Raw genomic sequence first — 25,344 nt, 5'->3', positions numbered from 1 at the left:
CTTCGTCACGCGCCGCTTGCTGGCTCGCGGCCCCCAAGCTGCGTTGACCCGCGCAGGCCTAGGCGGTTGCGAACACCCGCCTCCTAGTCCCCACGCGCCGACTTCCGGTCTTTTTCTACATCTATTGGTCAACCTCTGTAACCATCGCGTCACGACCTTAAAGTGGATTAGTTGGCCTTGTGGTCAGTCATAGTGACCCCTGACAAGGGGAGGCTTCATTGGCGCCATAAAGTGTCGATCACTTTGTCACAGGACGTCGCGTGGTACAATTGGCAGGCAATAGTACCATTCATCCCGCCCCCGTCTGAGGTGACGGGAAAGGGTTGGGGAATTTCCACTTCTGATTAAAATGACGGCTGAGGTGACGACCCGCCAGAATTAGTGAGATTTGGAGTAGAATTCACCCCGAGCTTGGTGAGGCTTATACGTTAAGGATGCAAGAGGCACAGAGGTTACCAAGCTCCCACCTGTCGCTCTCCGCCAGACGCCGAGACTGCGGCCGGAGAGTTCCTGCACGGGGATTGGAGGAATGAAGCAATCAGTCTCATCTAGTCCCCACCTTCCTCGCAGTCTCTGGTTGGAGGAGCGGAGCGTCAGTCACTAGAGCGGTCGCCACCTCTGGGACAGGTGAGATTGTGTAACCTATCTGCCGCCTGCTCTTTGGGAGGGGGTAGGGGGCTGGGACAGGCGAGGGGGCAGGGCGGTTCCTGCTTGGCGCCTCCAGCCTTTCCGAGTGGAGGAGCCCAGCGCCTGGAGCTGAGGGCACCAGGGGGGCTGCTTGGGATGGCCGCCCCGGGGCGACTCGGCCCGCCCGCGTGCCGGGACGTGGCTGGGCGCGGCGGTTCTGCAACCTACCGGCGGGATGGCCCCGCGGGGCCGCGTTCTCTTGCTGGAGGAAGGCGGCGGGCCTGAGGGCTGGACAGCGCCATGCCTCAGTACTGGGAACTGTCCCACGAAGGACGGTGGGAAGGCCGCTAACACCTCGGGGGAATCAGACCAAAGGGCTGAAAGCGGTGGTTAAGAGTGTATGCTCTGGAGCAGTTTCCAGTACTGGTGCCGCCACTTATTTGCTGTGTGACCTACGAGCGTTTGGTGTTTAATCTGTGTGCCTTTCAGTTCGTTCGTTCATCTGTAAAATGGGGCTAATATGAGTACGTCCCTCATCGCATTGTTGTTATGAATACATTAGCTAGCTGACTAACAAAGCGCTTAGCAAAGTGCTAAACTTAAAGCCCCATTTTAGTTACTCTTCCTTCAGGAGTCTTCCACCTGCCCCTGGGTCCCGCCAACTAAACTAATTCTTGTCAGTTCTTGGTGATGCAAAACAAGCTAAATAAGGCGGGGGCTGGGTGGGGGTGGCAGAGGTATCCCCCCACCCCCACCCCACCCTAAGGATCTGTCTCTTCTTCTGTTATCTCTATCCGTCTATCTCCTTTGTCAGTGAAGAAGGGTTTTAAAATACTCAAGCTTCAAGTAATCCTATGATCAAAGATCACCAGAAGAAAGGCATTTGGTGAAGTTTGTATGGCAAATGCCCCTTGACCCAGAAAAAGTCTACATGACTTAGGTTGGCTCAAAGCAAAAGATCTGGCACGTCTCCTCTCTTACAGCTCTAACAAAGGGCTGTGTGTATCTTGATGGTGCAATTTTTAATATTTCACCTCCCTTGAAATTGGAATCTGATAATTCTATAAAGAATATAACAATGTTAAAAAAATGGATCCTGCCAAACATTTATTTAAAGAACATTTTGAAGATTGTGAACATTTCATTGGCTTGGTAATTGCTAATTTTGGCATTTCACATGCAAAAGGGGGGGGAGTGTTTTCTATAAGCAGAATATATTAGGTGAATGATCTTTCTAGATAATAAGTTGTAGGAAATGGAAAGAACTCTTGTAGCTTTTCTACAAAACTATTTTGATATAAATGCCATGTGTCCTGTCTTTAGTTAGAATTTGTGGAACTTAATTAACGTGTTTCCTTGGTGCTGTTTAAATTTTCAAGGTATGTGTGACTAGGTCACAACACAAACTAATAGCACCAACGAAAGAAACCCAGCTCTGCCCAACCCACTTCAAAGCTGGATTATCCAGAATTGGTATGGATACATCCTTAGGCAAAAACAGGTATTGACTGGTACAACATTACAAAGGAACTGCTTGTCATTCCTACCATTAATACAAAAATAATTTCTGATGCAACTCCCTGAACTCATTAAATTCTTTGAAGAAATGTAATGAAACTCAAGAACAGAGAGAAAGGAAATCTATGCATTTTCCCCAATATATTTGAGAGAGAAACATACAATCTCTACTCACTGCCTAACAATCAACCCTGTATATAGCCAGGAAAATATGAGTAAGCAATAATCTTTGTTTCACCTGGATCTTTACCTGAGACACTTGTTGTCAGGAGTTTGACAACAAATGAGTAGTCAGTTTAGGGTTTAGGAATACCAATCTCCTGGATTTTGGTGACTGCTATTATCGAGACTGTGTTAATTATGAATTTAATATTACTGTATATACAGCATCGTCTGGTGTTTCAAAAGTGAAAAATAATTGAGAAATCATCACTATATCAAGTAATACATTAGGTGAATATATCAAATCACACTCAAAGTATTCAGTGTAAAATATCAGTAAGTTTAATATGAATTGTGGGTAACATTAGTTTTGATATATTGTTTCTTAAGATGATATTTACTACTAAACAAAAAAATACACTGATTTTTCAAGTGATAAATAAACAGCAAAATTCCTCTTTAAAGCATATATATTTGGGGAGGCCTGGATGCCTCAGTCAGTTGAGCATCCGACTTCGGCTCAGGTGATGATCTTGCAGGCCATGAGTTCAAGCCCCGTGTCAGGCTCTGTGCTGATAGCTCAGAGCCTGGAGCCTGCTTCAGATTCTGTGTCTCCCTCTCTCTCTGCCCCTCCCCCACTCATACTCCTCTCTGTCTCTCAAAAATGAATAAATGTTTAAAAAAAATTTTAAGTATACATATTTGTTAGAAATGAGCATTAGAATAAAATGTTTTCCTCCAAAAAGCCAGTGGGAGTATTTATTAGATTGTAGCTGTAGTGTGTTTCAAAGCATTCTTATCAACTTTTGACCATCTTTTAGACAGATGAGGAAAAGGCAAAAGGAGAAACTGTATATCCCAAGGATTTTTAAAACATCTGAGGTAATAAAAGTCTTCATTTCTTGTAAGAAATACGAGATTGACAAATGAAATTATAGATACAGGGACTTAAGCTACTTTAGCTATAGTTCTTTCACATGCAACTTGCATTCTCTCAAGACATTTATTTAATTTCTGTATGTCAGTGCATCTCAGTTCAGCCCATCTATAGAAGGAAAGAAGTAAACCAACAAATTTGTTGTACTTGGATGTCATTTAACCTTTATAATAAATTTATCAAGATTTCACCCATTTTATAGATAAGGAAGTTGAAACTCCAAAAATGTTAAGTAACTTACCCAAGCTTATAAGACCAATATATGGAAAGGCTAGGGTTTGAATTTATTTCTGCCTGATCTCAAAACCCATGCTCTTCCTACTATATCACATTGATCCCTTGGTACCCTCAAAGGCAGAGGAACTTCATCAATGTGATAAACTGATGTAATAATCCAACCATTATATCTTTCTTATAGACATGCTAATTAGCACCTTAAGTGGATTTATCCCTGACTGCTACCAAATTTAGTACCTTTCTCTTTTTAAATGGAAACATTTCATTTAAAACACCTTCTGTTTTTTCCAACTACATTGTTAATTTCTGAGACCATATAATTTTACATTAAGAAATCTGAATAGTTAATATATTCACATGGTTCAAATCTCAAAAAGAATTTTAAAAATACAATGAAAGGAGTCATTTTACTTTGCCCATTAAACACCAAGATCCTCTCTCATAAGCAAACCATTTTATTAGCTTTTAAATATGCTTCCAGAAATACAAATCAAAACCACACTCAGATCACCTCATGCCAGTCAGAGTGGCCAAAATGAACAAATCAGGAGACTATAGATGCTGGAGAGGATATGGAGAAATGGGAATCCTCTTGTACTGTCGGTGGGAATGCAAACTGGTACAGCCACTCTGGAAAACAGTGTAGAGGGTCCTCAAAAAATTAAAAATAGACCTACCCTATGACCCAGCAGTAGCACTGCTAGGGATTTACCCAAGGGATACATGAGTACTGATGCATAGGGGCACTTGCACCCCAATGTTTATAGCAGCACTCTCAACAATAGTCAAATTGCGGAAAGAGCCTAAATGTCCATCAACTGATGAATGGATAAAGAAATTGTGGTTTATGTACACAATGGAATACTATGTAGCAATGAGAAAGAATGAAATATGGCCCTTTGTAGCAACGTGGATGGAACTGGAGAGTGTGATGCTAAGTGAAATAAGCCATACAGAGAAAGACAGATACCATATGTTTTCACTCTTATGCGGATCCTGAGAAACTTAGCAGAAACCCATGGGGGAGGGGAAGGAAAAAAAAAAAAAAAGAGGTTAGAGAGGGAGAGAGCCAAAGCATAAGAGACTCTTAAAAACTGAGAACAAACTGAGGGTTGATGGGGATTGGGAGGGTGATGGGTAGGTGATGGGTATTGAAGAGGGCATCTTTTGGGATGAGCACTGGGTGTTGTATGGAAACCAATTTGACAATAAATTTCATATATTAAAATAAAAAAATAAAATCAGAAGGGAATCAAAATAAATAAATAAATAAATATTCTTCCAGAGGTGTTTACATATATAAGTAATTTCATATATATATCAATTTATTTTTTCCCTTTTAAACACAAATGGCAGCTTGTTACTATACATGCTTCTATATTTTGCTTTTCTCACCTGATTTATTCCAGAGATATTTCACGTTAGTCTATAAAGAGCTCTGTCATTTTTGTTTACTAGTTCATAGTATTCTGTTTACATGATAATGTTGAATATTTAGATTGTTTACTTTTTTCCCCTTAACAGTGCTACAGATGTGTAACTTTCTAATCTGTCTGGCCTCCAGTAAGTCGTGGGCACAAATTAATTTAATTGAAAAGTTGTAAAATTGCAACTAGAGGGGTTCCCGGGGGGCTCAGTCTGACTTTTGATTTCTGCTCAGACCATGATCCCAGGGTCGTGGGATTGAGCCCCCGCAAAGAGCATGGAGCCTGCTTGGGATTCTCTCTCTCCCTTGGCCTCTCTCCCCTGTTTGCTCTCTCTCTCTCTCTCTCTCTCTCTCTCTCTCTCAAAAATAAAATCAATAAAAATAAAAATAAATTGCAATTGGACTGAAGGCAACTACTTATATGAGCTATAGTTGAATATACCTGCAAGAGGGATGTCTAGTGACATCCAGGAAGTGGGCATATATTTTTTTTAATTTTAATGTTTATTTTTGAGAGAGAGAGAGAGAGAGACGGAACGTGATCAGGGGAGGGGCAAAGAGAGAGGGAGACACAGAATCCGAAGCAGGCTTCAGGCTCTGAGCTGTCAGCACAGAGCTGGATGCAAGGCCCAAACCCACAAACTGTGAGATCATGACCTGAGCTGAAGTCAGACGTTCAACTGACTGAGCCACCCAGGCATCCCAAAACTAGGCATATTTTAAAAAATAAAGAGTTATGCGTGCATGCAGCTGGACTAACACACCACACAGCCTAAGAAAATTTACCAAAATATTCAGAAAGTTGCCTAGAATTTATTCTGTTACTGAGCCTACCCTTCCTAAAAAGGGACAAGATAATATATATTCACACAAAAAGGCCTGCTTACCTCCTAAAAGTTCTGTCCTTACTGCCTGCCCAACAAGAATGAAGGCAGTAAATGATGTTGCTCCATTTGATTATACACCTTTCATGCCAGGGATTTTTTTTTTTTTCAAACTTCTAAAACTAATGAGTATATAAATACCTCTTGTGGTGGAATCATTCAGGTTCTCAACAAAGGAGAGATGATGGAACAATTAATATCCACCTTCTTCCTTGGGGCTCTGCTAGAACTCCTTAATCCTTGAATTGTTGGATAAAGGACAGCATGTCAAGGAGAATATGCATTAAGGTTATGGAAAAGAATTAGGTTTTGGTGGGAAGATCTCTGAGCCAGGAATCAGAAATACAAGTCTACTTCAATTGACTGGTACAGTGCTCTTAGACTTAGATAGTTTGTCCACTTGACCTTTAAAGGTATACTTTAAAGGTACATAACTTAAGAAGCATTTCATTACAAAATGTAGTCATCATTTCAAATCAAATACCATGCACGCATAGAAAAAATATGGTCATTTACATGTAAAACAAAGGTTAATAGTAATTATCTCTCGGTAATGGAATTATACAAAGATTTATAATTCTTTTTCTTTTTTGAATGTTTGCATTTTACAGGCTTATTTTTTTTTAGTTTTTTCCATAGTTAACATGTTTTTTGTGTAATAAAAAATTAAATGTTTAAATTAAATAAACCTATATCACATTGTGCAATGTTCTCATCTGTACATTCAACCAGCATTTATTCAACTCCTGCTATTTGCAGGGCACTGTGCCAAGTGCTTTAGAGAAAACGTAAAAGAAAAAGAAGATTTAATGTACTTCCTTTCAACTGTGCTGATGCATATATACTTATTGACTGATTGTTAAGTAGATAAAATGCACATGGAATAATAGAGAACAGAAAGACATTCAAGACAGTATAACAAACTATTTTATAGTGTTGAGTAGATAGGAAGTAAAAGAGAAATTAACATGGAGTAAGTTTATTTAGGAAAAAGCTTGATTATGACCATTTTGAGCTGGGATAATGATAGGGAAATAAAGGAGGTAGAGCATCCCAAATGGAAAGAAATGATGGGAATGATCACAAAGAAGTAAAAGTCTTCAAATTGTATGTCAGGATGGTAAAACGACTAACTTGCACCATACAGAAAACTCAAAATGGGGATTAAAGAGAAATTCGGTTAAAGAAATCTTAAATACTGGACTCAATGCTTTAAATTTGGTTCAATGGGCCACATACCATTTTTCTTGAAAAGCAAAGTTATCAAGATAAAAGTTAAGGGACGATTACAATTTTGTTTTTTTTTTTTTTTTTGGCTGCATTGCATGGGTTTTGTCAGAACAAGGAAATGCTGGAGTCTGGGAAATGAGCAGTCTTGCTGTTGTGCTTAGTCCAGGTGTGAGATCATGAAGGCCTGGATCAGGGTAGTGACTGTCGGGTTAAGTAAAATGTACTATCAGCAATCGTAAAAAATCAGCATGACTTGGTGCCTGATAAATGTGGGGAGCGGTAGTATAAAAACAAAGTTACTCCAGAAAAATTGATACAAACGTTCTGAAGAGAAATGTGGCATTAGGTATCAAGATCCTTTCTTTACAGACACCTGGCTCAGTTGGTAGAGCATGCAACTCTTGGTATCAGTGAGTTCTAGGTATATTCTGGACAGAGTTCACTAAACAAAAATTTTTTAAAAGATCCTTTAAGTTCTTATTTCCATCTATTAGAATGGCTAAAATCCAAATAACTGACAATACCAATTGTTGGTGAGGATGCAAAGCTAAAAGAACTCACTCACTGCTGGTAAGAATGAAAATGGTACAACCACTTTCAAAGAAAGTTTGGAAGTTTCTTACAAAGCTAAACATAGTCTTGCCGTGTAATCCATAGTTGCAATCCTGGGTATTTACCCACTGAGTGGAAAACCTATCCACATAAAATTCTGCATGTGAATGTTTATAGCAGTTTTATTCACAATCACCAAGATTTGGAAGCAACCAAGGTATCCTTTGATAAGTGAATGAATAAACAAACTGTGTTATCACCATACAATGGAAGATTGTTGAGTAATAAAAAGAAATGAACTATCAAACTATGCAAAGACATAGATGAATTTTAAATGCATATTGCTGGGCAAAAGAAGCCAGTCTAAAAAGGCTGCATACTGAATGAATCTATATGACATTCTGGAAAAGGCAAAACTGTGGAGATGGTAAACAGATCAATGACTGCCAGGGATTGGAGTGGGGGAAGGGTTGAACAGGTGAAGAACAGGGACTTTCAGATTGGTAACATTCTGTATGATACTGTATTTTGTACGGAATTATAATAGTGGATATGTGACACTATGCATTTGTCAAAACTCATAGACTTCATAGTACAAAGAGTGAACTTTTTAATTTTTTTACTTTTATTTTAAATAGTCTCCATACCCAATGTGGGGCTTGAACTCATGACCCTGAGATCAAGAATCTTATGCTCTACCAACTGAGTCAGCCATGCACCCCAAGAGTGAACTTTAACGTATGAAAAAATGTTTTCATTTGTTTAATAGGTCAGGATATGTTAGAATGGAATGCAGATGATGACAAAAATATATATAATTGTATTACAAATGTGTGAAACAACTTCAATGAGGGGAGTGAAAGAAAAAGCAACTGACCTATGTAAGTTTGGAAAGCAGTTGTCACTCTAAAGGCAAAAGGAACAGCACATAAGCAATGTACAATAGTTGATTAAGTTATTTTCCCCTGGGGATGTGCGTTAACAAACATTTCTAAAACCATATATGTGGGGGCGCCTGGGTGGCGCAGTCGGTTAAGCGTCCGACTTCAGCCAGGTCACGATCTCGCGGTCCGTGAGTTCGAGCCCCGCGTCGGGCTCTGGGCTGATGGCTCAGAGCCTGGAGCCTGTTTCCGATTCTGTGTCTCCCTCTCTCTCTGCCCCTCCCCCGTTCATGCTCTGTCTGTCTCTGTCCCAAAAATAAATAAACGTTGAAAAAAAAATTAAAAAAAAAAAAACAAACCATATATGTGTATTGGAATTGAACAATTATGTAAATGGCTGGCAGTTTCTGTTTCTCACTGTGGAGTGGGTGATTACAGATAAGCAAGGGGAGGAAGCTAGAATGATCTATGTAGTAATGGATTAGAGTTGGAGACATCAGAACTTCTATTTAGTTTAATATAATTACAAGTGGATACATGTAGGAATATGTATAGGTATGTGCATATACACAAGTTAGTATACACACATATTTTTTCTTGGTCTGTCAGCAGAGAGGACCTAGAAATGATATTCCAGTAGCAACATGCACACCTTGCATCCACATCTTGGCTTTTAATAACATTCTCCAATGAGAGGAACCAGGCTCCTTGGAGAAATCTAGGACTGGGACTGAATCTGAGACTGGGACAGGAAATATACACGATGAACCTGGAACATCTTAGAGTGCCAGAAAGTAAGAAATTACTAAACATGCATGCGCACATGCGGGCGCACGCGTGAGCACACACGTACACACACACGCACAATAATGAGGGTATTTCAAAGAGATAATAGGAGCTAACTGAAACAATTCCCAATGGCCAAAGCTGGAATAATTTGAGCAAATAAATAATATTGAATTATAGCCCAAAGTATAAAATAAATGTCCTTGAGTCCATATGGGTAAATAAATGTTTGAATGAATAAATAAATAAATGGGACGATAGGTAAGTTTTCCATGCAGAAGAAATCCAAATTGATGTAGAAACTCTACCCTTGAGGAGGTGAAGCATTAGCTCCCCTCTCCTTACATTTGGGCTGTGCATAGTGATATCCTTCCAAAGAGTAAAATATGGAAATGGGAGAGGGACAAGTGACTTGATTGTGGAGAAACCTGACAAACACTACCTCAGCCAGGTTGTCAGGATTAACATCATCAGTGATAACTCCTGTTGATAGTATATACCCTTGGGGCGCCTGGGTGGCGCAGTCGGTTAAGCGTCCGACTTCAGCCAGGTCACGATCTCGCGGTCCGTGAGTTCGAGCCCTGCGTTGGGCTCTGGGCTGATGGCTCAGAGCCTGGAGCCTGTTTCCGATTCTGTGTCTCCCTCTCTCTCTGCCCCTCCCCCGGTCATGCTCTGTCTCTCTCTGTCCCAAAAATAAAAATAAAACGTTGAAAAAAAAAAAAATTAAAAAAAAAAAAAAAAAAGATAGTATATACCCTTGATACTACATGCAAAAGTCTGAGAAACTGTCATGGTCAAGGGGAACCTAAGGAGACATGATAACTAAATGTAATGTAGTATCCTGGATGGAATACTGGAACAGGAAAAGGACATGAGATAAACACAAAATAAACTTGAATAAATAAATTATGGATCTTAGTAACTATGTATTAATTAGCTAATATTATATCAATGTTGGTTTATTAATTGCAACACATGTACCATACTAATATAAGATACTAAGATATTAGTATAGAGGAGATTGGAGATGGGCTATGTGGCAAGTATACTGTCTTCCCAACTTTTCTATAAATCTAACACTATTCTAAAATTTAATTTTTTTATTTTTGTTTTTTCCAGTTTTGCTGAGATATAATTGATCTATAACATTGTATTACTTTAAGGTATACAACATAATGATTCGATATACATATATATTGCAAAATGATTACCACAATAAATTTAGTTAACATACATTACCTCACATAGTTACAATTTTTTCTTCTTGTGTTGAGAACTTTTAAGATCTCTCTTGTGAGCATTTTTAAAATTTTTTAATAATTTTTTTTAATGTTTATTTATTTTTGAGAGAGAGAGACAGAGCATGAGCAGGGGAGGGGAAGAGAGAGAGGGAAACACAGAATCCGAAGCAGGCTCCAGGCTCTGAGCTGCCAGCACAGAGCCCAACATGGGACTCAAACCCCTGAACCGTGAGATCATGACCTGAGCCGAAGTTGGACGCTTAACCAACTGAGCCACCCAGGCGCCCCTTTTTCAATTTTTTAAAATGGTTATTTTTGAGAGACAGAGGGGGGGGGGGTTGGTACAGAGAGAGAGGGAGACACAGAATCCGAAGCAGGCTCTAGGCTCTGAGCTGTTGGCACAGAGCCCGACATGGATCTTGAACTCACGAACTGCAAGATCATGACCTGAGTCGAAGTCAGCCGCTTAACCCACCAAGCCACCCAGGGGCCCCTCTTGTGAGCATTTTTAACATGCTTATTCCTTTGGACTTCTAGGAATTTATGTTTATGAGTCTAGGAATTTATGTTTATGAGTTGGGTCACTTGTGTGGCTCGGTCAATAGATGGTATGACTCTTGATCTTGGGGTTGTGAGATCAAGCCCCACGTTGGATGTAGAGATCACTTGAAAATAAAATCCTTTTTTGAATCTTTTTAAAAAATGCTTATTGGGGCACCTGGGTGGCTCAGTCGGTTGGGCATCTTCTTTGGCTCAGGTCATGATCTCACGGTTGCTGGGTTCGGCCCCACGTCAGGCTCTGTGCTGACGGCTCGGAGCCTGGAGCCTGCTTCCGATTCTGTGTCTCCCTCTCTCTCTCTCTCTGCCCCTCCCCAGCTCGTACTCTGTTTCTGTCTCCAAAATAAATAAATCTAAAAAAAATTTTTTTTAAATGCTTATTTATTTTTGAGAGAGAATGCACACACATGCGAGCAGGGGAAGAGCAGAGAAGGGGATAAAGGATCCAAAGCGGGATCCATACTGACAACAGAGAGCCCAATATGGGGCTCGAAATCACAAATTGTGAGATCATGACCTGAGCCGAATTGGGACGCTTAACTGACTGAACCACCCAGGCGCCCTGATCTTTTTTTTTTTTAAGTAGGCATCTCACCCATTGTGGAGCCCAGTGTGGGGCTTGAACTCACGACACTGAGATCAAGACCTGCTCTGAGATCAAGAGTCAGATGCTTAACTGACTGAACCACCCAGGTGCCCCCAAAAATCAGAATCTTAAAATAAAAAAAAAGGTTTAATCAGACATAGGAACAAAAATATTGTATAGAAAAAAATGAAGTTCACAGGGGTGCCTAGGTGGCTCAGTCAGTTGAGTGTCAGACTTTGGCTCAGGTCATGATCTCAGGTTACTAGGTTTGAGTCCCGCATCTGGCTTTCTGCTGTCAGTGCAGAGCCTGATTCAGATCCTCAGTACCCCTCTCTCAATGCCCCTCCCCCACTCATGCTCTCTCAAAAATAAATAAACTTCAAAAAAAAAATGAAGTTCATATTATGTTAAATAAAAAATAAGGCTATAAGACAAGATGTATATATATTCTCAATACACTACAGTGAATAGAAAATGACATACCTCAAAATGACAAACATCAGGGGCACCTGACTGGCTTAGTTGGAAGAGTATGTGACTTTTGTTCTCAGGGACATGAGTTTGAGCCCCATGTTGGGTATAGAGATTAAATTTAAAAAATTAAAATTAAAAAAAAATAACAAATATCAGACAGAGATTATCTGTGGATGGTGGAATAGTGGATTATTTTTATTTATTTATGTTTCCAATTTTTCTATAAGTAATGCATTACTCTGGTGATCAGAAAAAAATAAAGGTTGTAAGAAAAAATCACTATAGGTGTAAAATCAGAGGATTCATCAAATTGGGATACTTATTGGCAATAAGGAACTGGGAACGAATTTTTAAAAGATGTTGAGTTATAGCTTTGGTTTTCATTAAAAAAACATCACTCTGCAGAAAGGTCATGTTAGCAATGAAGATTAAGTCACTTTTCCACCAGGTGAATCCTTGGTGAATATATTTTGGGTACTGCCTCCACAGAAAGATGCATACTTAAAATCTGAGTGCTAGCAGCAATTCTGTGTGTTTTCCTCCACCCCTCAGGAGTAATTAAAAGGGAAGCCCAAGAATCACACTGATGAATAAGTATCAGCAAGTGTGTAGGCCTTCATCCCAGATACCTTGATCCGCAGTTGTACAAGATCATTTGACAAGAACAGGCTACTAACAACCTGCAATCACAGATCCTTTGAAGAAACCCAGAAGCTTACCAAGTGCATTACAGTGAAGCCCCTACCTCTGCAATTCCACACATGTGGGAAACCCGAGGCTGACTACTCCAAACACCTTGTTTCATATGTCCTCTTCTACACTGCAACTTGGGCAGCCACACCTACCTTCTCTAGAAGCTCTCCTTGGCAGGTACCGTGGCATTCTGCCACAGACTCTAGAAGGTTCCAGGACTGGTGAAAATTTAGAATCTCATTGTCTGAGCACTTTCCTGATAAGATAATAGTTATTTAGAAACCCCCACATCAAGACTCAGCTTATCTTCCAGGTCATGGTGGTCTGCCTCATAGTGAGTCAGTACTTTTGAATCAGAAGGGCCCTTGAGGAGTCCTCTAGGCTTCATACTACCTGTTTAATAAAGAAGAAACTGGCGAACTGTGTATTAGAGTCGATACCTCCTGGAAAAATCTCTGAGGGGACGTTTCCATCCATCACCTTCTGATGTTTCCTGTCAGAATCAGAAGTACATCATTGCATTGCTTACCAAAGTGAGAAGAGAGCAAGCCTGGGGTTCCTACTCGGAGAGCAATTTTGGCTTATAAGTGAGAACTGAGTCACTCTGAAGGCTGATCTTAGAGACTCTTTTGGAGTGTTTGAACTCACCTTTGTTAACCACACCCCTTGCTCATCAAGGCAGGCCTATAAAGCAAGAGACGCAGCATGGCGTTCACCTGCAGGGCAGGTAACAGTGCCACCTCCCAGATGTTCTTCCCCAAGGAAGTGGCATGGTCTTTGCTGTGGCCCCAAGAGGCCTATAGACAGTCTAGCTGAAACATGAGCCTAGTACAAGCTCACAGAAGCTATAAGAAAAATTGTGGTCAAGACTCTACCCTGAAACTTTTCACCTAGAAGGACCTCTTTAACTCTGGCATTGGCACCACTGGTGACAAGAAAGAAAAAAACAGCCAGGGTTGGACTGTTCCAGTATAGATTTAGGAGATGAAAAATGTTTGTCATTTGAAGAGGATTGCTTCAGCCTTACAAGAGTTATGTAGGGCAAATGTCTGAGAAATGGGCAAGCCTGTCAATGGTCTCTGGGATTTGGTTAAAGCCCTAAACTGTCCTAGTGCCTCTGCCCTTAAGCTGGAAGGATTTTTAACCAAGATTGAGCCGTAATGGTGTCCAAAGGAAGCAGCAATACTGTTCTGTGTACTAGGGATTTCATATGGATATTAGAATTCCTAGAGAATAACTGAAGAACTGTGAAATATATTTTTTAATTTTTTTTAGTTTATTTTGGTAGAGAGAGAGAACACATGATCAGGGGAGGAGCAGAGAGAGAGAGAGAGAGAGAGAGAGAGAGAGAGAGAATCTCAAGCAGGCTCCACACTGTCAGCAGGTAGCCAGACACGGGGCTCAAACCCATGAACTTTGACATCATGACCTGAACCGAAATCAAGAGTCAGACGTTTGGGAATGCAAGCTGGTGCAGCCACTCTGGAAAACAGTATGGAGGTTCCTCAAAAAACTAGAATAGAACTACCCCACGACCCAGCAATTGCACTACTAGGCATTTATCCAAGGGATACAGGTGTGCTATTTCAAAGGGACACATGCACCCCCATGTTTATAGCAGCACTATCAACTATAGCCAAAGTATGGAAAGAGCCCAAATGTCCATCGATGGATGAATGGATAAAGAAGATGTGGTATATCTATATAATGGAGTATTACTCAGCAATCAAAAAGAATGAAATCTTGCCATTTGCAACTACATGGATAGAACTGGAGGGTATTATACTAAGTGAAATTAGTCAGAGAAAGACAAAAATCATATGACTTCACTCATATGAGGACTTTAAGAGACAAAACAGATGAACATAGGGAAGGGAAACAAAAACCATATAAAAATAGGGAGGGGGAAAAAACAGAAGAGACTCATAAACATGGAGAACAAACTGAGGGTTACTGGAGGGGTTGTGAGAGGGGGGATGGACTAAATGGGTAAGGGGCACTAAGGAATCTACTCCTGAAATCATTGTTGCACTGTATGCTAACTAATTTGGATGTAAATTAAAAAAAAAAAACAAAATTAAAAAAAAAAAAAAAAGAGTCAGATGCTTAACCGACTGAGCCACCCAGGTGCCCCAGGACTCAAATATTTTAAAACCCTCAAGAGCACTGGTGAGACCACTTTGCAGAGCCTGATCATCTCATGCCCAACAATTATTCTCACAAGTTCCCTGTTGTCCTTTCGTATGCCATTAGCAGGATTGTAAATTGATAACATCTTTAGGAAATCAGTTTGGAGTTGCCTTCAAATTTTTAAATGCACATACCCTTTAATCTAGCAAAATCCACTTCGAATTCTGGGAGAACTGGCATAGAGACACTCACACATGAGCTCAGAAATATGTGTGTGAAGATGTTCACAGAAACCTTACATTTGTCCATCAATAAGTGGTTAAATAAGTAGAGGAACAGCTATAAAATGCTAACCATCATCTGAGCCTTTAGCAGGTCTTTTTTTTTTTTCCTGGTAGAGGGTCTTGCCTTGATGCTGATGGCTCCTAACTGATCAACATGGTGGTTGCTGAAGGTTCAGGCGGTTGTGGCCATTTCTTTTTTTTTCTTTTTTTTTTTTTTTAATTTTTTTTTTCAACGTTTTTATTTATTTTTGGGACAGAGAGAGACAGAGCATGAACGGGGGAGGGGCAGAGAGAGAGGGAGACACAGAATCGGAAACAGGCTCCAGGCTCTGAGCCATCAGCCCAGAGCCCGACGCGGGGCTCGAACTCACGGACCGCGAGATCGTGACCTGGCTGAAGTCGGACGCTTAACCGACTGCGCCACCCAGGCGCCCCTGTGGCCATTTCTTAAAACAAGACAACAATGAAGTTTTTCTCATCGAAGGACTTTCCTTTCTGTGAACGATTTTTCTGTAGCATGCGATGTTGCTTGACAGCATTTTACTCACAGTAGAGCTTTTTTCAAAATTGGAGTTAGTCCTGGGTGTCTGCCTGGCTCAGTTGATAGAGCATGCGACTCTGGATCTCAAGGTTGCGAGTTCGAGCCCCATGCTGGGTGCGGAGATTACTAAAAATTAAAATCTTTTTGGGGGGCACCTGGGTGGCTCAGTTAAGCATTTGACTTCGGCTCAGGTCATGATCTCGTGGTTCATGGGTTCAAGCCCCATATCGGGGTCTGTGCTGACAGCTCGGAGCCTGGAGCCTGCTTCGGATTCTGTGTCTCCCTCTCCCTCTTCCCCACTGATGCGCTGTCTCTCTCTGTCTCTCTCGCTCTCAAAAACAAACATAGAAAAATTTAAAAATAAAATAAAATAAAATTTTTTAAAATGCTTATTTATTTATTATGAGAGAGCACCTGAGCCAGGGAGAGAGGCAGAGAGAGAGGAAAGAGAGAGAATCCCAAGCAGGCTCCATGCTGTCAGCACCAAGCCCAGTGAGGGACTTGATCCCATGATCTGCAAGATCATGACTTGAGCTGAAATCAAGTCAGATCCGATGTTGACCCAACCAACTGAGCCACCCAGGTGCCCCCAAAATTAAATCTTAAAAAAAAATTGGAGTCAATGCTTTCAAGCCCTGCTGCTGCTTTATCAACTAAGTTTATGTAATATTCTAAATCCTTTATTGTCATTTCAACAATCTTCACAGCATCTCCACTGGGAGTAGATTGCATTTTAAGAAATTATTTTCTTTGCTCATCCAGAGGAAGCAAGTTCCCATCCATTAAGGTTTTACCATGAAATTGTGGCAGTTCAGTCATATCTTCAGGCTTCACTTCTAACTCTATTTTTCTTGCTACTGCCATCACATCTGCAGTTACATCCTCCATTGAAGTCTGGAATCCCTCAAGGTCGTCTATGAGGGTTAGAATCAGCTTCTTCCAAATTCCTGTTAATGTTGCCGGTTTGAATCCCGAATGTTCTTTTTTTTTTTTTAAGTTTATTTATTTATTTTGAGAGAGAGAAAAAGAGCACTCATGCACATGGGGGATAGGCAGAGAGAGAGGAGAGAGAGAATCCCAAGCAGGCTGTCAGCGCAGAGTCTGACCCAGGGCTCAGTCTCACAAACTGTGAGATCATGACCTGAGCTGAAATGAAGAGTTGGACCCTTGACTGAGCCATCCAAGTGCCCTTGAATCCCGAATGTTCTTAATGGCATCTAGAATGTGAATCCTTTACAGAAGATTTTCAATTTACTTTGCCTGTCTTGATTTTCAACATGCCTTCCTCACTAAGCTTAATTGTTTCTAGCTTTTGATTTAAAGTGAGAGACGTGCAGGGACACCTGGGTGGTTCAGTGAGTTAAGCACGTCCAACTTCGGCTCAGGTCATGATCTCGCTGTTCGTGGGTTCGAGCCCCGCCTTGGGCTCTGTGCTGACAGCTCAGAGCCTGGAGCCTGCTTCAGATTCTGTGTCTCCCTCTCTCTCTGCCCTTCCCCTGTTCGCATTCTGTTTCTCTCTCTCTCAAAAATAAATAAACATTTAAAAAAATTTAAAGTAAGAGACATGCAAGGGAACCTAGGTGGCTCAGTCAGTTGAGCATCTGACTCCTGATTTCAGCTCAGGTCATGATCTCATGGTTTGTGAGATTGAGCCTGGCGTTGGGCTCTGTGCTGAGTGAGGAGCCTGCTTGGGATTCTCTCTTGCTGCCTCTCCCCTGCTTGCACATGCGCTCTCTCTCTCTCAAAATAAATATTTAAACATTTTTAAAAAGTCCTTAATGAAGAAGTAAAAATTAATTTTATTAATTAAATCTCAGCCTTTCATTACATGTATTTTAATATTCTATTTGAGGAAATGAGAAGTATACATAGAGCACTTCTGCTGAACATTGGTTGTCTCCAGGGAAAACACTCATGCAACTATTTTTGTTGTAAGCTGAACTAACCATTTTTTCATGGAACATCATTTTTACTTTAAAGTATGACTGACATAAATTTTGGTAATTCAGACTGGTGTATTTGGTAGACATTTTCTGGAGCCTGCCATTTGAAGGAAAACAGCTGACAGTATATTGTTTCCAAATATAAAATTCAAGTTTTGGGGCATAAATGCGGATTTTGGAAAGTTGCATCCACTGTCATTGGTTGACAGTTTCCCAAAACTTAAAGACTTTTTTGGTGAGATAGGAGATGATATTGCAAAATGTATTTTCTGATATTATTTTGACATTATATAATAAAATGTGTCAGTATTTGCAAGAGCTGCATAACTCAGTGAACTGTATTTCCCAAATGACCAATACATGATGTTATAAAACCATGAATGAATAAAACAACATTCAAAGCTAGGCTAGTGGATTTTAATGTAACAGAGTATGAAAATTTTATAGTTATGATTTCAACCTTTAGAAAACTAACAGTTGTTGAATTTTTGTGTGGTATTAAAGATAATAACTGCAATTATCTGAAAAAAAAACATTAAAATATTCCTCCCTTTCTAACTACATATCCATGTGAGTCCAGATTTTCTTCATATTCTTCAACCAAAATACTAATTGCAGTTGACTGAATTTTGAAGTTGATAGGATGGACAATCCATCCGTCTTTTATTAAGTCACACATTAAAAATTAACTCTTACTAAATTTTGCTTCAAAAAATAGATTTTTTTCATAAAAATATGTTACTTATGTTCACATTTATGGATTAAACTTATACAGTTTTGTAAATTCCTGTTTTACTTTCCAATAACGCTAAACACTAATAGATAAAACCCACATATATAAACAAGAGCTCAGGATGCTCTATAAACAAGGGCTCAGTCGGTTGAGCATCCAACTGTTGATTTCAGCTCAGGTCATGATCCCAGGGTCATGGGATCGAGACCCGGGTTGGGCTCCACGCTGAATGTGGAGCCTGCTTAAGATTCTCTTTCTCTCTCTCTCTCTGCCCCCTCCCCTGCTCACACACTCTCTCTTTCTCTTAAAAAAAAAAAAGTACAATCAATATTATAAACATTAAAAAAATAAAGAAACAAGAGCTCTTTGGGTCTTTAATAATAAATAAAAGAACTGTAGGTCTTTAATAATTTTTAAGAGTGTACAGGGGTTATGAAACCAGAAAGTTTCAGGACTGCTGCAGTACTATATAGCAGTTGCAGTGGAGGCAGAAGGATGGAGGAGATGATCTATGAAGTCTCTGCTGGGTTTTCAGTCTTTCCTTACTCAGCCAACTCTCGTCTTTAACTCAGCAGTCAAAGCTTGGGAGCAAGAGCTCTGAATGTGCAATGGGCATCTCTGATGTGAATCTATGAAAGGGAAAAGATACTCCTTTCCCTGCTTCTCTCTCTTTCTAAGTCTCCAGATAAAACTTTGTCTGCATAGGGTGAAGAGAGAGACTGGATAGGGCAGACGACAGGGACCTTCCCAGCCATGAGGAGTTTATTTAGAAAACCTGAAGTTAAATGGTAGGGACAAGCTGTAAGGGGCCACAACTGGCCCACTTGGGCTCAATAGCAGGAACTGGGAGGAGCCAGGGACATCTCCTAGAACAGTGATACTTGTATTTCCTTCCTCCTGTGCTGGCCCATTTCTTAAAATGACCTAAGCCCTTCAATGAGTTTTAAGAACCAACAATTCTTCCAGGCCACAGCCCCATATGGTTAATTAGAATAGACAAATATGGAAAAAAATCAAACAAAGAGAAAAAAAATGTAAAGCAGCATAATGACAACTACTTTGCCACATATGTCACTTTCCACCTCCACATCCACCCGCACCTCTCCCTTGCTCTCCTACCATCCATCCCTTCCCCTTGGCCTGACAGCTGTCCTTCCTTAGGCTATTACTGATTCATTAGGGATTTAGTCACTAGGATGGGGAATTTAGGGGTAAGGTGTTTCACCGTAATTTGAGTCCCCTCTATGCTGTTTACTGGCTGTGTGATCAAGCAGGTAACTCTCCTCTGAACCCTCAGTTCTGCATCTTTAAGAGGAGATGATCTTCCAGCTCTATGATCCTGTGGTTATTAATAAAGAGAAGATAGGTCAGGCTGGAGCTAAGGACTCTGACATTAATATATTATCATTGAGAAGAGCAGAGGATCTAGAAAGAGAGCACAGCTCTAGTTTGCATCATTATACATTTTCCCCTTTGGACACGGATATATTCGCAGGAGATGAACAAACACAGGTCTCTAAAAACAACCTGGAGAAACCTCCCAAGACTGTGGTTCTTCCCTTGGGTTCACTTAACTGTTAGGTTCCTGGAGTCAGTATTGGAGAATTCCCCCAGTTCTTGCCCAGCAGTGGTAATTCCTTTGGTCTTGGAGGCCCTAGAGGTTTTCAGCCTCCCTGTTGTGACCCTGCTAATTAGATACCAGGCTCTGGCCCCTACCATTCTTTTTATTATTTTTTTTATTTTTAATGTTTATTTATTTTTGAGAGAGACACAGAGCATGAGCAGGGGAGGGGTAGAGGGTGAGGGAGACACAAAATCCAAAGCAGTCTCCAGGCTCTGAGCTGTCAGCACAGAGCCCTACGTAGGTCTCAAACTCATGAACCACGAGATCATGACCTCAGCCAAAGTCAGATGCTTAACCAATTGAGGCACCCAGGCGCCCTTCTTTTTATTTTTTTAAATAGATTTATTGAAATATAATTTACAGACCACATAATTTTGTGGCTCTTATTGTATTCACAGAGTTGTACAACCATTACATCTATTCTGGAACATTTTCATCAGCCCTAAAAATAAGTCCTATACTCCTTAGCCATTGCCTTTAACCTCCCCACCCCTTCCCTCCCAGGTGCCAAACCTTTGGCAACCAATAGTCTAATTTCTATCTTTATAGATTTGCCTATTCTGGATAGTTAACATAAATGGAATCATACAATATGTAGTCCTTTGTGACTAGTTTCTTTCACTTAGAATGATGTTTTCAAAGTTCATCAATGTTGTAGCATGTATCAGTGTTTCATTACATTTTATGGCTGAATTATATTCCACTGTATGGATATAACACATTTTGTTTATTCATCACTTTGCATTGTTGAGTCATCAGAGTTGTTTTCACCTTTTGACTATTGTGAATAATGCTGCTATGAACATTGGTATAAAGTATCTGTTTGCGTCCCTGCTTTTAAATCTTTTGGGTATATATCTAGGAGTGGGATTGCTAGATCATATGATGATTCTATATTTAACTTTTAGAAGGACACAAACTATTTTCAGGGCTGCTGCATCATTTTTCATTCCCACCAGTGATGTGTGAGGGTTCCAACTTCTCTGCATCCTCACCAATACTTGTTATTTATAGCCATCCTAATGTGTGTGAACAGTATCTCATTGTGATTTTGATTTACATTTTCCTAATGGCTAATGATGTTGAGCATCTTTCCATGTGCTTATTGTCCATTTGTATATCTTCTTTATTTTTTAAGTTTATTTACTTACTTATTTTTATATATGTTTATTCATTTTTGAGAGAGAACGCAAGCAGAGGAGGGGCAGAGAGACATGGGGACAGAGGATCTGAAGCAGGATCTGTGCTGACAGCCGCCAGCCCAATGTGGGGCTTGAACTCAGGAACTATGAGATCATTACCTGAGGCGAAGTCACTCAACTGACTGAGTCACCCAGGCACCCCTAGTTTGTTTGTTTGATTGTTTGTTTGTTTGTTTGTTTGTTTTAAAGTAATCTCTATACCCAACATGGGGTCAAACTCATGACCACTCAAGTGATCCCACTCCTCTGACTAAGCCAGCCAGGTCCTCCCATTATTATATATTCTTTAGATAAATGTTTTTTTGGAGGCCTTGTCTATTTTTTTTTTTTTTTTTTAGTAAGTGCTTCACCTAATGTGGGGCTCAAACTCACCACCCTAAAATCAAAAGTCGCATGACCCACTGATTAAGCCAGCCAGATGCCCCTTCCTTTGTTTTTGTTTTTGTTTTGTTTTGTTTTTGGGTTTTTTTTTTGTTTGTTTGTTTGTTTGTTTAGAGAGAGAGCATGCGCCAGTGAAGGAGAGAAAGAGAATCCTAAGCAGGCTCCATGCTCAGTATGGAACCTTACACAGGGCTCAATCCCATGACCCTGGGATCATGACCTGAGCCGAAATCAAGAGTCCGACACTCAACCACCGAGCCTCCCCAGGTGCCCCTTCCCTTGCCTATTTTTAAATTGAGTTATTTGTCTTCTTGTTATTGAGTTGTAAGAGTTCTTAATATATTCTAGATACAAGTCCCTTAGCAGATGTATAATTACATGTATTTTCTCCCATTCTGCTGGTTGTTTTCACTTAGATAGTGCCATTTGGAGGATAGAAGTTTTAAAATTTTTATGAGGTCTAATTTATTTTTTTATTTTGTTCCTTGTGTTTTGGTATCATTCTAAGAAACCATTGCCAAGTCCAAGGTCATGAGGATTAAGGCTTGTTTTCTTCTAAGAAGAGATGGTTTTAGCTCTTATATTTAAGTTTTTGATGCATTTTGAGTTAATTATTGCATATGGTATGAGGCAGGCGTCCAACTTCTTTCTTTTGCATGGAGATATCCAGTTTTCCCAGAACCATTTGTTGAAAAGACTATTTTTTTCACCATTGAGTTGTCTTGACATTCTCATCAAAAATCAATTGACCGTAAGTGTGAGTATGTGTTCCTAGACTGTCAACCCTGTATGTTTTTCCTTATGCAAGTACCACACTGTCTTGATTATAGGAGCTTTGAAGTAATTTTGAAAATCAGAGGTTGTGAGTCCTATAACTTGGTTCTTCATTTTCAAGATTGTTTTGGCTGTTCTAGGTTGGCCTCTACTATTCTTACCCAAAGGGACAAGGCCTCATCCATACTGCCTCTTTCAAAGTATTCATTATGTAGCCTACCACACTGATCCTCATCTTTTCCAACCTCGCCTTCCCCTGTTCTCTCCCTCACTCCTCCACTCTAGCTCTGTGGGCCTTCTCAAACATTCTGAAGCTCTTCGTGCCTGAGGGCCTTTACACTGATATTACCTTGGCCAAAAAATGCTTTCTTTCCCTCCACTCCCTCTCCCCTATTCCCAAGGCTGACTTCTTGTCATTCAGGTCTCTGCTCAAATGTTACCTTCTCAGAGAGGCCCTTACTAACCCCCAATCTAAGACAGTCACTCGCCAAACTCTCCCTCTTTATTATGTTATCTTATATTATTGTACTTACCACTGTCTGAAATAGTCTTACATATATATCATTGTATTTATTTATTTGCTGCCTCCCCCTACTAGAATGGAAGCTCCAGGAAAGCAGAGATCTTATTTCACATTGAATTCCTACACCTAGTAATACAATAGACTACATTGCCTGGCATATAATAGACATTTAATATATATGTATTTGTTGAAGGAATTTGTTGTCAACTCCTGGACAGGTCCTATAGTGGAATTCAGCACCAGGAAAAGAGGTAAGAAGCAGTGAACTGGCCTCACACCAGGATTATTTTCCTTGTACTCACCTTCTTTTCTCATTTTCGACCAGTCGGCAATTCCTCCCTTCTTATTCAAAGTTTTCTCCTAATCCTCCTCCTAATATTGGTCTACATTTAAGAAGTAGATACAGGGGCGCCTGGGTGGCGCAGTCGGTTAAGCGTCCGACTTCAGCCAGGTCACGATCTCACGGTCCGTGAGTTCGAGCCCCGCGTCAGGCTCTGGGCTGATGGCTCAGAGCCTGGAGCCTGTTTCCGATTCTGTGTCTCCCTCTCTCTGACCCTCCCCTGTTCATGCTCTGTCTCTCTCTGTCCCAAAAATAAATAAACGTTGAAAAAAAAAAATTAAAAAAAAAAAAAAAAAAAGAAGTAGATACAGACACATTCCTGCCTTCCCCAATGTCTCCTCTTGATTGCTCTTAGGAAAAATGACCTAAGATGTCTCTGACCACAGTATATATGGACAAGTACATACTCTGTCTTATTTGCAAAGACAGAAATCTAGAGTGTTGGGAAACATGAGGTCCTGGACAAGGGGACAGAAGGACACAGAACCTCAGGGAAAATCAGAACCTCAGGCCAAGAGCCCAAGGAATTCACATTATAACAACCTAATACCCACAAAAGTGTGAAAGTCATTGTCCCACAGCTACAGACTAGAGAAGAGAGGACCTATGTTACTGATATGGAGAGATTTTCCCTGGGGCTAGGGAGGCTCTAATAACCCTCCATACAGCCCTGAGTTTTTCATCTAAACATCTTAAAAATGTTATAGGCATCAATTAACCCTTATAGCACCCTAGAATCAGGACTGTGGCCCGATTTTACTGACAGAAAACTGAAGACTGTGGGTTAGAGCCAGGAAAGGAATGTTTCAGGCTCACATGGCCTGGACTGAGCAAGCTAAGGGCTACATCTGAAGCCAAAGCTCACCTCATAGTCTTCCCCTTATGACAGTGGTTCCCAATCTGGGGACTGTAGGACACTTAAATTCATGTCTCTGTTTACCATGTCTTGGCTGCAGGCAGATGATAATTTAGTTGGTTCCTTGTCATGCAGGTGCCAGCTTAAAGATCACCTCCTCAGAGAGGCCTCCCTTGAGCATCCATCTCTAGTAAACTTCTCCCAGTCCCTATCATATTACTGATTTTCTTCAGTGTACTTGTCATTATCCCAGATAATGTTATTTTTTGTTTGTTGTTTCTGTCTTTCAGTATAAACTCCATGATGTTAGAAATTTTATCTGACAAGACATTGCTGATGTTCAATAAGTATTTGTTGAATGTTTAAATAAGTCTAAATAAAGATGTTTTCAACATTATGTAGATGCTACTGAAATGAGTAAAATACATAACTATCTAAGTTTAAATTATACTTTTGGTATATATTTCTCTCAATCAATAGGTACTCAGGCTGTAATGTTAGGAGCCTTTTAAAAAAAACATTTAGAAGAACCGGGCACCTGTGTGGTTCAGTCATTATACATCTGACTTTGACTCAGGTCATGATCTCACCGTTAGTGAGTTCAAGTCCCATATGGGTGAACTCAAGCCCCACCAGGTGAGACCCACTTCTCTCTCTCTCTCTCCCTCCCTCCCTCCCTTTCCCTCTCCCTCCCTCTCTCTCTCTCTCTCTCTCTCTCTCTCTCTCTACCGCTCATTCACTTGGGTACTCTTGCTCTCTCAAAAATAAAAAAATAAAAAATAAAAAAACAACATCTTAAAAAAAAAAGGCACTAAAAAGAGCCTTCAAAATTTCCACTTCTGGGGCACCTGGCTGGTTCATGGTGGAGTGTGCAACTCTTGATCTTGGGGTTGTGAGTTTGAGCCCCAAATTGGGGGGAGAATTTACTTAAAAATAAAACATTATAGAAAAAAGAATTTCCACTTCTGGCCTTGTATAGATTAAACTTTTTGAATAGCCTTCCTGACTAAAACAACTAAAATGCTAGATGCTAGATTAAATATAATTTTTAACTTTAAAATTCACAGATGAACTGACATACACAAGTGCTCTTTCTATCATTACTCTTTAATTTCACTCCTAGGTATATACTCTGAAGAAATTCTTGTACTTGCAGAAGACATTTTATATACTCTCTTGTGTATATGATACCTTTTTCAGATTATAAGGTTATTCATTCTA

The 25,344-nt window shown here is 40.2% G+C and overlaps 1 long non-coding RNA gene across 3 annotated transcripts in view; it reads left to right on the top strand.

The window, feature by feature from the left end:
* The first annotated feature begins 4 nt into the window (after positions 1-4).
* The window catches only part of LOC123604561, a 34,619-nt gene continuing 9,279 nt past the window's right edge, over positions 5-25,344 (top strand). For all 3 annotated transcript variants that reach the window (XR_006715360.1, XR_006715359.1, XR_006715358.1), the window contains exons 1-2: positions 5-627; positions 23,121-23,178. This is a non-coding gene — a long non-coding RNA (uncharacterized LOC123604561). The remainder of the gene's footprint in view (positions 628-23,120; positions 23,179-25,344) is intronic.

The sequence above is a fragment of the Leopardus geoffroyi genome, chromosome A1, assembly GCF_018350155.1.
Source record: "Leopardus geoffroyi isolate Oge1 chromosome A1, O.geoffroyi_Oge1_pat1.0, whole genome shotgun sequence".
Lineage (NCBI taxonomy): Eukaryota > Metazoa > Chordata > Mammalia > Carnivora > Felidae > Leopardus > Leopardus geoffroyi.
Note: the sequence above shows the minus strand (reverse complement) of the source record. Positions and strands in the feature narration are given on the sequence as shown.